Source organism: Salvia splendens, chromosome 14 (genome assembly GCF_004379255.2).
Source record: "Salvia splendens isolate huo1 chromosome 14, SspV2, whole genome shotgun sequence".
Taxonomy (NCBI): domain Eukaryota; kingdom Viridiplantae; phylum Streptophyta; class Magnoliopsida; order Lamiales; family Lamiaceae; genus Salvia; species Salvia splendens.
Genome location: NC_056045.1, coordinates 17,183,840 through 17,197,856, shown reverse-complemented (window position 1 = coordinate 17,197,856; position 14,017 = coordinate 17,183,840).

Genomic DNA, 14,017 nt, shown 5'->3' with positions numbered 1-14,017 from the left:
TAAACATGATTCAACAACGAAAGCTTGGTGCATACCTGAGTCATTGGCCTTCTTAGGACAATCCGGCTTCCAATGCCCCTTTTCGCCGTATTTGAAACACTTGCCACTTTGCTTCTTGTTCGTGTTCACCCGTTTCTTTTTGCCCTTAGCTATCTTTGGTGCTACAACATTCTGGGCTTTCTTCTTCCCCTTACCTGGCTTAGAGCCTGAGGAAGACGGCCTAGAACTCATCATAGCAGCCTTTGTCTGGACCATAAGATCCTCCGTTGACTGCAACTCAGCCAACAGTTCAGCTAGGGTGTAAGCCCTCTTGTTCATCTCGAAATTGAGCTTGAACTGCTGATAGCTAGCTGGCAAACTCTGAAAGATTATAGTTACTTGGGACTCGGGATCAATGATCCCTCCCAAAACCTCAATTTGATTGAGGTGGCTCATCATCTCGAGGACATGGTACCTCATAGATGTGCCCTCCTTCATAACCTTAGTCATGATGCTCTGAAAGGCTAAAGATTTAGCCGCTCGATTCTGAGTACCAAAAAGGTTATTAAGATTGTTCATAATCTCAGTAGCAGTGTTCATGCCTTGATGCTGATGTTGAAGTACTGTTGACATAGAAGCCAACATGTAGCACTTCGCCATCTCATTGGCTTTACACCACTTTCTGTATGTTTCTTTCACTGCTGCAGAAGCATTTGCAGCAGGTTCAGGTGGACATTCAGTAGTGAGCACATATTTGTACTCTTCGGCAGTGAGAACGATATCCAAGTTTTGTTTCCATACGATATAGTTATGACCTTCGAGTTTGTGTTCTTTGAGAATAGCGGAAAGAGGATTGAACGACATCTTGATTTGGATTTGGCTGAGAAAATGAATAGCTTATTGTTACAAACTATGTAAGATTCTAAAGAGTAAAAACCATTAAAACAGTTTAGATTCTCACAACAGTTAAATAGAATTAAGTACGCCTCTAGGGAGGTCAAGTAAAAGATTCATATTTAACTAAATTCTGGTCACAACATCGACGAATAGTCCAGAGACCACTAAGGTGGCATGGCCGCCAAATGTTGCCTAAGCTTGTACCATTGAATATTCACCCCAAGAATTTCGTTTCCGTATTGATACTCCTTCTAGGGAAGGTCGCACGCCACAAACAAAATTCTACAGTTATCTCACAAGTTAATTTAATCTTCTGAACTCTGCAATTTCTTAGGATTAAAGCTCCCACTAAGGTGGGTCGCGATAATATTGGAAATCACGTCTAGATAAAATTAAACTTTATTTTGAGAAGTCTAACCAATGAACTTGCTATTTCTTAGGATTAAGGCTCCCCACTAAGGTGAGTCGCGTTAATATTAGAAACTGCTTCATACATAGACTAATTCTTTGGAGACCATATACGACAGGGATCGTAATTATCGCTTAGTTATTTTAAGGTATGGTTTTTCTTTTAATTATGACTTAAGTGAATTAGGCAGAAAGTTCACTTATATTAATTTCAAATTAATAGGTAGTTCTATTAAATCCATGAAATTAAACTAAGATAATTAAATAATTTGATTAATTGATAATTAATAATAATATTAATTATAATACTTATCCTTTTCCATTAGTTTTAGGAAATCTAGATATAATAGGATTTAGTAGAAAGATACTCATCCAAATCATCTTAAGACATATTCTAGATAAATAAAATTTATCAATATCTTATTGATAAGGATTATAATTCAAACCTAACTATATCATGATAAGTATATATGTTATGGACATAATCTACATTAATTTCCAATTTATTTCTCCCATAAAAATATGGAATCCTAGATTTATAGGATTATTTGAACAACCAAATCTATTCTAACTAGGATATATCTAGATAGAAATAATCTATCAAAATCCATGAGATATAGATTAAAAATTCAAACCCATGTAAATCTTAACAAATTAATTTAATGATATTCCATATAATAATTAATTTTAATTTTAGATAACTATATCCAAAATTGCTAAAAATTAATTTGAAGTAGGACATGTAGTCTCATTGATTATTTACGTAACTCATGAATTAGTTAAAAAATTATTGGTTTTATTATATAACCAAAAATTCCACAATCCACGTTAACAAACTTCACGCATAACAGAACCTGAAACCTCATTAATGAAACTTATCCTTAAATCACATAAAGAAATCATTTCACAATTCTCGACATCACAGAAACAGACTACACATTTCAATATTGATACAACAAATGTTTAAACACGTAGTCAGTTTATATTCACGCAAATCACGAAGTCGGTTCCCTCAAAAAATGCGATCAGGTCAAAACCATTATTCACGTAATTCATGCGACAAGTTTAACTAATCACGTAATCAGTTTCAAACTTCCGGTATCTCCGGTTAGACCACATTGGCCGGATCTTGCGGGAACGTTTAGCGCTGCTCTCGGATGTGACAAACACGTCCAGCAGTAGCTTTCGTCCGACCTCGAAACTTATCGTCGGTCAGCAGCCCCGGCACTGCTCTCAACCGAAAATACTCGGTCAGCAGCACCGACCACCAATCGACTCCATTGTTTGCTCGTGTCTGCCTCAACAGACTGCTTTCTGCCGAAAAAAAAACGCGACCAGCAGGTTCCTCCGTCAGCCACACACACTGGGAATCACCGGCAGTGCTCTCGGCCAGAAATTCAGCCAGCAACGCCCTACCGCTCCCACTGATCTCGCCTCCTCGTCGACTAGCCAGTCCCGTAACATGGTCAAAACTTATCGACCATCAGGGCCTACTTCCCGTCGACAAGTCGCGAGTGATCCGGAGCTGCCCACGGTTCTAACCGGCTGTTCCCACTGAATTCTCGTGGCATGGAGCTGCTCTCAACCATAAATGGCTAGCAACTCCCTTTGCCTTGCGTGAATTCTGATCAGCGTATGAATTTTATGAGCTGTTCTTAAGGCCACGAGCAGCCCAATATTTCGAATGTTCATAGTTCAACAGTTCTAAATTCATTACCGAATTAATTGAACACTAAACATGCATCGAAAACTATAAAACATGCTATTCGTACAATCAAAGCACGTAGTAAATCAAACAATCAGAGCCTAAAAACAGGCTCTGATACCAATTGTTGGTTTTGCAGCGGAAATCTATTTAGTTTGATTGAAAGATTTACATCTAAACATGCTTTTATCTGATTGAATACTAGAAACATGTTATAAACATATAATCTCAGATCATATTGAATATATTTGCAATTAAATACAACGATTTACCGTATGAATTCAAGTAATTGAATTCGAACTCCTTCAATCGTCTCTACCACGAATCTTCTGATCTGTTCCCTTTAACTCAGAATTGACCTTTGTGTGGGCAAAGCTTGTCAAACCCTTAAAAGCTGGAGAAGAGTTTGAAGAGAGAAATCTCTACAAAAAAATCGCAGAGAATGAATTTTACGCTAAAAAGAATTGATTCTTTCTTCTCTTCTTCCCCCTTTTTATTAAGTTAATTATTTTGGGCCAGACCAGAGATCTATGGAGGATTGGATTGGGCCACAGTTCAGGCTTTCACTAATTAAATTAAAATCAATTTAATTCAAGCCCAAACTTAAATATTATTATCATCCACTATAGATATAATATTGACTGCCCGTCCAAACCGAAATTACGAGTATTCCGGGACTTCCTCTTTAATTAAATCATTTCCCGTGTTAAAGATATAAATATCCATTAATTAATATCAAGTCTGCTATCTGACTATTATTAATTAATTTCTTTTTCCAAGAGTGGTCTAGTTTAGAAACATTATTTATTATTCATGGAATAAATTCCAACTGGCCAGTTTTCTGAATAATAAAACCTTTTCCTAAACACCTCTTGAGGATATTATCATACTGGCCTCTCCCAGCACACGATTCATTGCAATAACAATACTAGCACCACTTAGATATTAATGATCATTACCCAATCTATCAGGATTCTTGGGCAACGAAATTCCCTCACCATATGATAAGTCAAAGTAGTTTTCAATTAATATCGTATGCTCAATGTTATGTCAACAATGATTAAGAAACGACAATCACCGAGACCTCGTCTTTCAGTAAATAGCGAAGAAAGACTTATCTCACTGTTTGATCCTTTCAGTGCTATACCACACCGACTTCGTTCATTTCCTTAGGTAAGGAAACTTTCGGACTGACGTCGCAACCTTTCACGATAGGTAGTCAAAGCCTATCTAGGTTGTGAAACAGTTTTTCTTCTGCATGAACTGACAAGTTACCTACTGTGAACGCCGCTCACAACTCGTCTACTATGCAGAAGACTTAGACTCATTTTGCTTAAACTATGTATTTAAATGGAAAACGTATTTCAACATCTCATAAATACATAAGCAATACATAAGCAAAATACATTGTAACAAAATATTATTTCTCATAAAATGGTAACAAATGGATAAAAGAGTTATTACATATACAAACATTCGAAAGATGCTTTCAGTATACTAAACTCTAACAATGCCACCGTTGAGTTATCGGGTGTATTATTGCACATCCGTTCGTGTTTTAGAACATTGCATGTACATATCACTTGGTTTTAAAACTGCAATGAAAAATTCCACAAACAATCTTGAGTTAATGTGTGTTTTATATTACATGGTTGAAAAATGGCTCAAGTATTTCAATGAGATCCCAACAATTTTTTTGCTTGCCAAAGTTTTGGATCCAAAGTGGAAACTAGTTGGTACTTTAAAAATCTTAGAATTTTATTACAACAATTTGGCTTCTATTGATCTTGAACCACTTCGAGCTTTGCATAAAAAAAAGAACGACGACAACTACATAAACCTAGCCCAAACATTCCAAATAAACCTTCCCCACCTCCCAACCCTCCAAAGAAGTTTTGAGTTCGACTTGCGGGCTCTCTTTCACAATTACGAAGCCAAGTACAACAGTACCCACCAAGTGAGACCTAGACCCCCCGTCAAACACATAACTTTGGCTTCTTCCAAGTTGATGACTCCGACGCCCAATCCCAATTGACGGACCTATACGGCTTCAGCAGCGGAGGAAGGACGCCAAATTCGGCAAGTGAGTTAGATTTATATTTTGACTCTCACTTTTCATTCAATGAGGAAGAAGGAGGTCCCGTTCCCCAACAAATCGACGTCCTAGATTGGTGGGGATCACACGAGAAAGATTTTCCCATTCTTGCATCAATGGCCAAGGAGATCTTCTCGGTTCCGGCTTCCACTGTCGCAGTCGAGTCCGCCTTTAGTGTTGGAGGCAACGTCTTGGACGACAGAAGAAGTAGACTCACCGGGCAAAACATGGAAGCCACCATGTTACTTGATGATTGGTGCTCCTCCGAAATTAGAGACCAAGAACCGGATTGAGACAATCAAGTAGTACAACCCGACCAAGACTACTTCCCCAACGAAGAAGAGTAGGCGCCAATTCCTCCGATCAAGCCAAATAGGTAAGCAAGGTAAGAGAACTACGTGGACTTTGATTCCAAAATGCAATTGAGCATTGAGGATATGTAGGCATCTCAACTTAAATTTTAAATTTAAGTTGAGCTCAAGTCCTTTTCCTTTATTTCTTTTTTCTCCCCTTTGTTTCGAATATGTAATTTGTAAATTGTAATCAAGACTTTAAGTCTTTTGTAATTTATAATTTTTAAGTTGTAATTTGTAAATTTTAAGTTGTATTTTGTAATTTTATAGTTGTAATTTGTAATTTTAAAGTTGTAATTTGCAATTTTAAAGTTGTAATTTGTAATTTTATTTATGCAAGTATATTTACATTTTTTACTTGAATTACAATGTAAAAAAAAATTAAATTAACATGAACCACCGAACCGGCGGAACCGGATATGCACCGGCGGTTCCGGCGGTTCACGGTTCAGGAACCGGAACCGGCGGTTCAGGTTCATGCTTTTCTTGAACCGGAACCGGCGGTTCCGAACCGTGGTGACGTCTAGCAATGAATATTAATCAGTGTTTAAAAAACCGGACCGGACCGGCCGGTTCGACCGGTCCGACCGTGAACCGGTTGGTAGTCCGGTCCGCTTTACCTATTTAGACCAGTGTGAGGTTGAGCCACCGAGAACCGTTTGAACCGGCCGGTTGGATCGGTTTGGCCGGAAACCGGAAACTGGTTTTTGCTTTTTGTGTTCAAAATATTTAAAACTTGTTGTTGAAAGGGCTTGAACTCATGACCTCCACGCCAATTAACAAGAGGTTAACCACTCCACCACAAGCCCCACATGGAAAATTAAGAACATTAAACAATGTTATACATAGAATATTAATATTTTTATTTAAACCAACTAATAATTCATTTATTTTATATTTTTTATGTAATTATTTATTATGATATATATAATAATCATCCTCTAAATTTTATCTATACTTTCCTAGTTACTATATTATTACTATAACGCTTATTACTATCGTTAAGATTCGATTTTTTCAATATATTTATTTATTATAGTTTATTATGTACTAAATATATATTTTTATAGCATATATATATATATATATATATATATTTTTTTTTTTAAATTAACTTCATATATTTATATCATATATATGAAGGAGGAAATTACAAATCAACTCCTATAACAAGGAGGAAAGACAAATTACGCCACCCAGGGTTCGAACTCGAGACCTCAAGGATGGACGCGGTATCCAGCACCCTTTACCGCTAGGCCAAGGGGCTTGGATTTTTTATAGCATATATTTAATTTATGTAGCCTAACTATTGATATTAAAGTATTCTTTTGTTTAAACTAACTAATAATTTGTATTCGATTATTCCACTTAATATAAATTTGGTTTATTTTTATATGTAAAATATTTAATTTTTATTCACACTAACTAACAATTTGTATATTTTATTATATTCACTAAATTTTAATGTTTTATATTTGTATATATACTAATTATTTGTAAGATTGAATGTTTTTGTGATACATTATTGATCATATTTTATTATTTATTATATTGGACACTATATTTTACATTATAAATTGAATTATACATATTTGTAACAGTAAAACGGTTCAACCAGTGATTAAACCGGTCTGACCGGTTGAACCATGAACCAGTAGCTTCACCGGTTCGCTTACCGGTCCGGTTTTTAAAACATTGGTATTAATAAAGCTAAAGTCATTATCTATCTTCTATCCTACGTCGCAAATTTATAGTGAATTTGAAGTAATATAAACAAATTCAAATACTAAATAACAATACTAAAATTCATTTGTTAACAATACTCCATTCGTTCATCAATAATTGTTCCATTTTTCCATTTTCACTTGTCCACTAATAAATTTTTCATTTGCATTTTTACTATTTTTGATAATGGATATCATATTCTATTAACTTTATATCACTCAAATTTTATTATAAAATTATATGACTCATCTTCCATTATTTTTTTATTCACTTTCCACCAACTTTAAAAAAACCAGTGCTAAATCAAACTGAGTTTATTATTCGTGGATGAAGGGAACATATAATTATTCACACATCTGATTACCGTAAAAGTAGTTTTTTGCGCATCACGCGGGGGCTAAACTAGTCTATACATATATAAAAGGCGAGTTTTGACCTTAATTGCAATTTAGATATGTTGTTAATTTGGTTGGTAAAAAAATGAATTCAATTTACAAATATGGCAGTTATATTATGATTTAATCTCAATAATTCGATAATAAACACTACAAATTGATCAACCATGGAATTGGGGTTACACGAATTAGAAGATTTTTAACTTTGTAACCGCTACATTATTACACATTATTAGGGGTTGTATTAATAATAATTTAATGTAAATTTTAACACGCTATAACTTCTCTATATTTTCTGTCTATATATATGTGTGTCATTCACTAGCTTATTACTCCCTATAATCTATTACTTCACTGAATTTTCTAAAAAATGAATTTGTTTTCCGTATGATTCTTGCTCTTTATCAATAGTATCTTTTTATATTTCTCCATTCAATACATTCTTTAAGTGTGATTATTATGTTACTAATATTTGTTGTTATGTTCTTACCAGTGAGGATGGTTGAAACCATGGAAATGGAATTAATTTCTCTTAGGGTGCGCTCGGTACCATGGAATTGAGGGATTGGAATTGGAATTGGAGCCTCCAATTCCAAATCTGTCGTTCGGTATCACAAAAATATTTGGATTTGGAATTGAATTGCAATTCCAAATCTTCCAATTTCACAATTTGAATTCCATATCAAAAGTAGAAAATTGTAATTCCAAAATCCAAATAGTCATAAAATTTCAATATATATATATATATATATGATTTTGATCCAAACAAGAATCCAATTAAATAAAGAAATACAGACCAAATTTTAACCTTAAGGATTAGACGATTTTTTCATCTTAGGATTAGATCTGATGGCTATTTTAATTTGATTTCTCATCCATTTTAAATTTTAAAAAAACGTTGAAGGCTAATTTTGGTACATCATTATTCCTCTTGTTATGGTAATTCCTACAATCATGCAATATTCTTATTTCAATTAAGATTTCTATCTCCCACTCCATATCTTCGTGAAAAACTATTAACCACAATTCATTTTCTTCACCAGAATCAATTTTATCCAATAAATTAGTCGATTTTATCATCTTCATCTTTAAATCCCACTTAATTCTAACCTAGACTTCACTTTTGCGATTTTTTCATCATCATCGTGCGGCTATTTCTACAACCGTCTACAAGTTTTTATTTCATCCTCAATATGAATTAATCGTGTATATATTATGTACCAGATTGTCATGCGACATCTTCTCATTCATCACTCCATTGATAATTTGTCTATTCACCTGTAATCTTAGTTATTGATTTTTCTCAAAATTTATTTGTGATTTTGCATATTTATTTCTTTCGAGACCTTCTTAAATGGAAATAGGATCACTCCCAGTACCCGCATGGTAACAATTATGAAAGTGTAGATAATACGATTTATAGAGGTCAATTTTATTGATTGGTTTTCATTTAAATGTTATCAATTAGTTAGTCAATAAATATTCTATTTTATGTTACTATTATGACTCAATCATGTCGTTGTTATGCTCTTTGTTGTGTGTCATCCATCATCATTGTTTAAATCTTCAACTATGTTTTTTGCATATATTTGTAGCATAGAATTGTGATCAATCTCGAAACCGATCTTAAAGACCGAACTATTGAACCTGTCATTGTTAGCTTGTTATAGGTCATTGCAAGACATTTTTAGTTTGTTCTAGGTCATTTTTAGTTTGTTTTAGGTCATATGATAAAATCCGGGTTTGAAAAATACGGATGTCATTTTAGATTATTTTAGGTCATGTTTACTATCATGACCTAAAACCAACTAAGAATGACCTCCATATTGTCTAAAAATGACATATGGGTGTGGTTCTGTGGTTATGCTGTGATAGCATATTTTATGACTCGTGTATACCTTTTTTATGTTCTATTATGACTCCTTTTTACCGTTGCTATGTTGTGATAGATGATATGACATGAATATACCATTATTATGCTATATAATTTTTAAAAGAATGACTAGTATTTCAGTTTTTCAAGCCCCAGACATTTTCATATAACAATGACCCTTATTGACACAATTAATTTGTCGCATTACATATAATAAAATGTCAAACATAAAATCCAATGACATATCTAAACTACAAAAACAAGGTGATGAATGGAAAATTCTAAAGTCCCTAATTTCAATTGGTGAATAAAATAACCAATGTAACCGGCCATGAATATCTGCAGTGTCCGATGCTAGACCCTTTTCTGACAACGCCTTTTCCGTTGGCCCTAAAATCACAAAGTGGCCATCAAAATCAATTTAGAGCATGGCAATACCTTGAATGAGTCATTTACTTACCGAACGTCAAAATACATCATAATAGTATCTAGATAATCATATGTAAAGTAATTCCAAAACATTTCATTTCTAATTACTACATTTCACATTTTCTGCTATATACTTACTCCCAACATTAGTAGTTTCAGTTGCTGCACACTTTGTTGATCCCTCATTTTCTAGTTACCCTGATAGCACAAATAGGATACACATAACAACATATAAAGTACAATGAATACATACTTCCAGCATAATTCGTAATAAAAGCATAGTAATATATGAACAATTATATTAGAAAATAAATATGTCATATTTACATGCCTATTTCGTCATTTAATATCAAAATTCAGGTCATTTCTATAAACTCGGTTACAACAACAAAACAATTTATTAACCTGATAAATATGTCATTTATTAGAAACAAATAGGTCCTGGTTTTACTGACCATAGGAAATCAACATATTCACTGTACAGAAATGTGATTGAAAGTAATTTCATTAGATTTTCCTCAACCCTTCTTCTAAACCTGTTTATGTTCGAATTTCGAATTTCCAGCTTATTCCTAAAACCACATTCGTTGTATAACTGTTTGTATCCGCAATCGATTAAATGTGACGATTTCTAGAGAGAATTCTTCCTAAGCAAATACAGTTGACCACATAATACCTTTTGGAGGGTCCTTTTTGGGTTCGCTTTTCTTCTTTCCAGGCACGCGTTCATAAACTCCTCAAAAACATGAGAAACGAACTTCAATTCACGCAGATTATAGCAAATCACACAAATGCGCAACAAAAAAAACCCTTAACCTTTCCTTCTTTGCTCTCGGTTTCAGACCCACCGAGTTTCCACCATTGTTGTTGACGCCGTGAAATAGAAATCAGTGAAGAGTAATTATTGAAAGAATAGGGTTTCAGAGCAGGGATTCAATTGTTCTCTTCAATTTCACTCCCACGCGTTTTAAGTTTTGATGATATATCTTTGTTGAATCCCATAAAATTCGCAGAATAAATATATTTAATCACTCCCATTAAATTTGCCCACTAAAAACGGAAACGACAGTTCCACATATTTGCAATCCTGCAAATACCCTCATATGACCTAATCCGCACTTGTTATGACACAAAAGAAACAACTTTTACGCCAAATCGTAGCCCTTAAATAATAAATCGAACGGTTGATAATTGGGTTGTATATTGGTACTTAGTGGCCACTTTTGATAGATTAAAACCCTATATATATATATATATATATATATATATATATAGGGGAGCATTAATCTCCTATTGCTCCCTTAGATTTAAGTTTCTTCTTAATCTGGAGCGTTAGATTAGATGGATGGAGGGACCGGATGGAATCCTTTATCTTGATCCCGTGTTGCATTGTAGATAGGATTCTATGCATTATAAGGGTAAACTAGTAAAAAAACAAAATTAAAAACCGCCCAAAACGGTAGGAGCGAAATTTCAGCGGGATATTGATACAACCTTCCATCTACTCACTCCCTCTCACTCCAAACGTCAATCCCTCTCTCCACGTCTCTGAAATTCGTCTCCCTATATTCCACCACTCTTCAAACCTTAGCCGCCACTGTTTTTCGTCGGGTATCTGCAGACAGTGATCGTTTACGTCGCTTTCACTCTCCAACTCTCACTCCGGTAGCGCGCGAACATATTGTTGAACGCGTCGACAAGGTGAGTTGCAAAAACCTTTTTTTTCAGTAATAGCACCCGGTAGACGATGATAGACACCGTCTACTAGTCGATTCCCGTAATTTTCATCCTAAAAATCAAAGTTTTTATACTCGATTTGGTCGCGATTTTGTGTGAGCACAAATGGGTTGTCGTTTTGGTTAGGGTTTTGTCTTATATAGAAACTGTAATTATTTACTGGTTTAAAAGTGTGTATTCGGCGATTTGATATGTGGCTCGTATCACAGAGTAAACATGACGAAAAGAGGACGACCGTCAAGATCTCAACCTACACAGGCTTCAAGTAAGGCAGGCCCAAGTACAGCTCCAGAACAGGGTGAGCAGAAGAAACCCAGGGGAAGAAAGGTCGACCATCTATATTGTTGACGAACCCCGTCCGAGTTCCTAAACTACTTGAAAACGCTTACTCCAAGACAGAAGGAAGCCGTTACAGAAATTGGCTTCGATACTATACTGCATTTCGACATAAAGGAGATTCCCGGTTACCTGGCGTACTGGGTTCCATATACATTAAAGCTCATGTCTCGTCCATTACTGTAACTAAAACAACCATCATTTAGTATAATATGTACATTATGTAAATCAGTTAAAACTACTCCCTACCCGAGATGATATCTAAACCCTCGTTGCATGACTGAAACTCGTGGACTTTGGTAATGATTTTGTTACTTAGTACACACTACACCCTAGCCCCAAGGATTGCTAAACTCTTTGGGAAAACAAGAAACGTGCGCCGAACAAGCAAACACGGCCAAACTTAAATAAAACTGGTTAGTAAAAATGTACATTATAGATCACAAATCGTGCATTACAGAACCTAAAACAACCATTATATAATATAAAATGTACATTATGTGTACCAGTAAAAAACTACTACCTAGCCGATATGATTTCTAAACCCTAGATGAATGACTGAAACTCGTGTACTTTGACGACGGTTTTAAGACTTAGTACATACTACACCCTACCCCCAAGGATTGTTAAACCCTTGGGGAAAATACGAAACGTGCGGCGATCTATCAAACATGGCCAAATTTAAATTAAACTGGTCAGTAAACATGTACATTGTATCACACATCATGCATTATAGAACCTAAAACAACCTTTATATAATATAATATATACATTATGTGTGCCAGTTTAAAACTACTCCCTACCCGAGATGATATCTAAACCCAAATTTAATGACTGAAACGCGTGGACTTTGGTAATGATTTTGATACTTAGTACATTCTACACCCTAGCCCCAAGGATTGCTAAACTCATTGGGAAAACAAGAAACGTGCGCCGAACAAGCAAATACGGCCAAACTTAAATTAAACTGGTCAGTAAAAATGTACAATATAGGTCACAAATCGTGCATTACAGAACCTAAAATAACCATTATATAATATAATATGTACATTATGTGTATCAGTTAAAAATACTACCTAGCGGATATGATTTCTAGACCCTAGATGAATGACTGAAACCCATCTACTTTGACGGCGGTTTGAAGACTTAGTACATACTACACCCTAGCCCCAAGGATTGTTAACCCCTTGGGGAAAACAAGAAACGTACGCCGATCAATCAAACACGGCCAAATTTAAATTATACTGGTCAATAAAATGTACATTACAGATCATAAAATCATGCATTACAGAACCTAAAACAACCATTATATAATATAATATGTACATTAAGATGTGAGCCTGGTCGGCGCGGGTCAAAAAGAGATGGAAGATGATCGAATCGCCGATCGGAAAAATGGGCACCTGGTCGACGAGCCTGAGCCTGATGTGATGTACAACCCCCGCAAGCAAAAGGAAAACCAGGCGGCTTCTTCACCAGCAATGTAACCGACCACGGCGGCGCGGGTTTCACATCGGTCTGCTAGGGTTCAGCAAAGGGTGGCGGCGTATGAGTCTTCGCTGTCAACTAGGGTTCCTGTAGAGATGTCAGCAAATGTTGCTGTCAACGAGAGAAGAAAGAGGGAGAGAAGACAGATTGCACCGAGATATCATTGAGAATAACCGCTGAGATTTTGGAAGAGAAATTCAAGGAACTTACCATAACAAACACATTTGTGTATACCAATTTTGGCCTTTTCGAATTTTTTAATCAAGTAAATTAAAATCATACAACGTCTATTTTGGGCCATCAGATCTTGAAATTGAATGGCCGAGATTAAGAAGGACAATAAAACAAAAGATGGAAAAAGGATATGAATACATCCCTATATATATATCCACAACACATACTTCACACACTACACACACTTACACATTTCACACACTACACATATTTCACACACTTCACACATTTCACACACTACACACACTTCACAAACAACACGCACTTCACACTAGACCCAGTTCAAACACTACGCACATTTCACACACTATACACATTTTACATACTACACATATTTCACACACTAAACACACTTGACACACT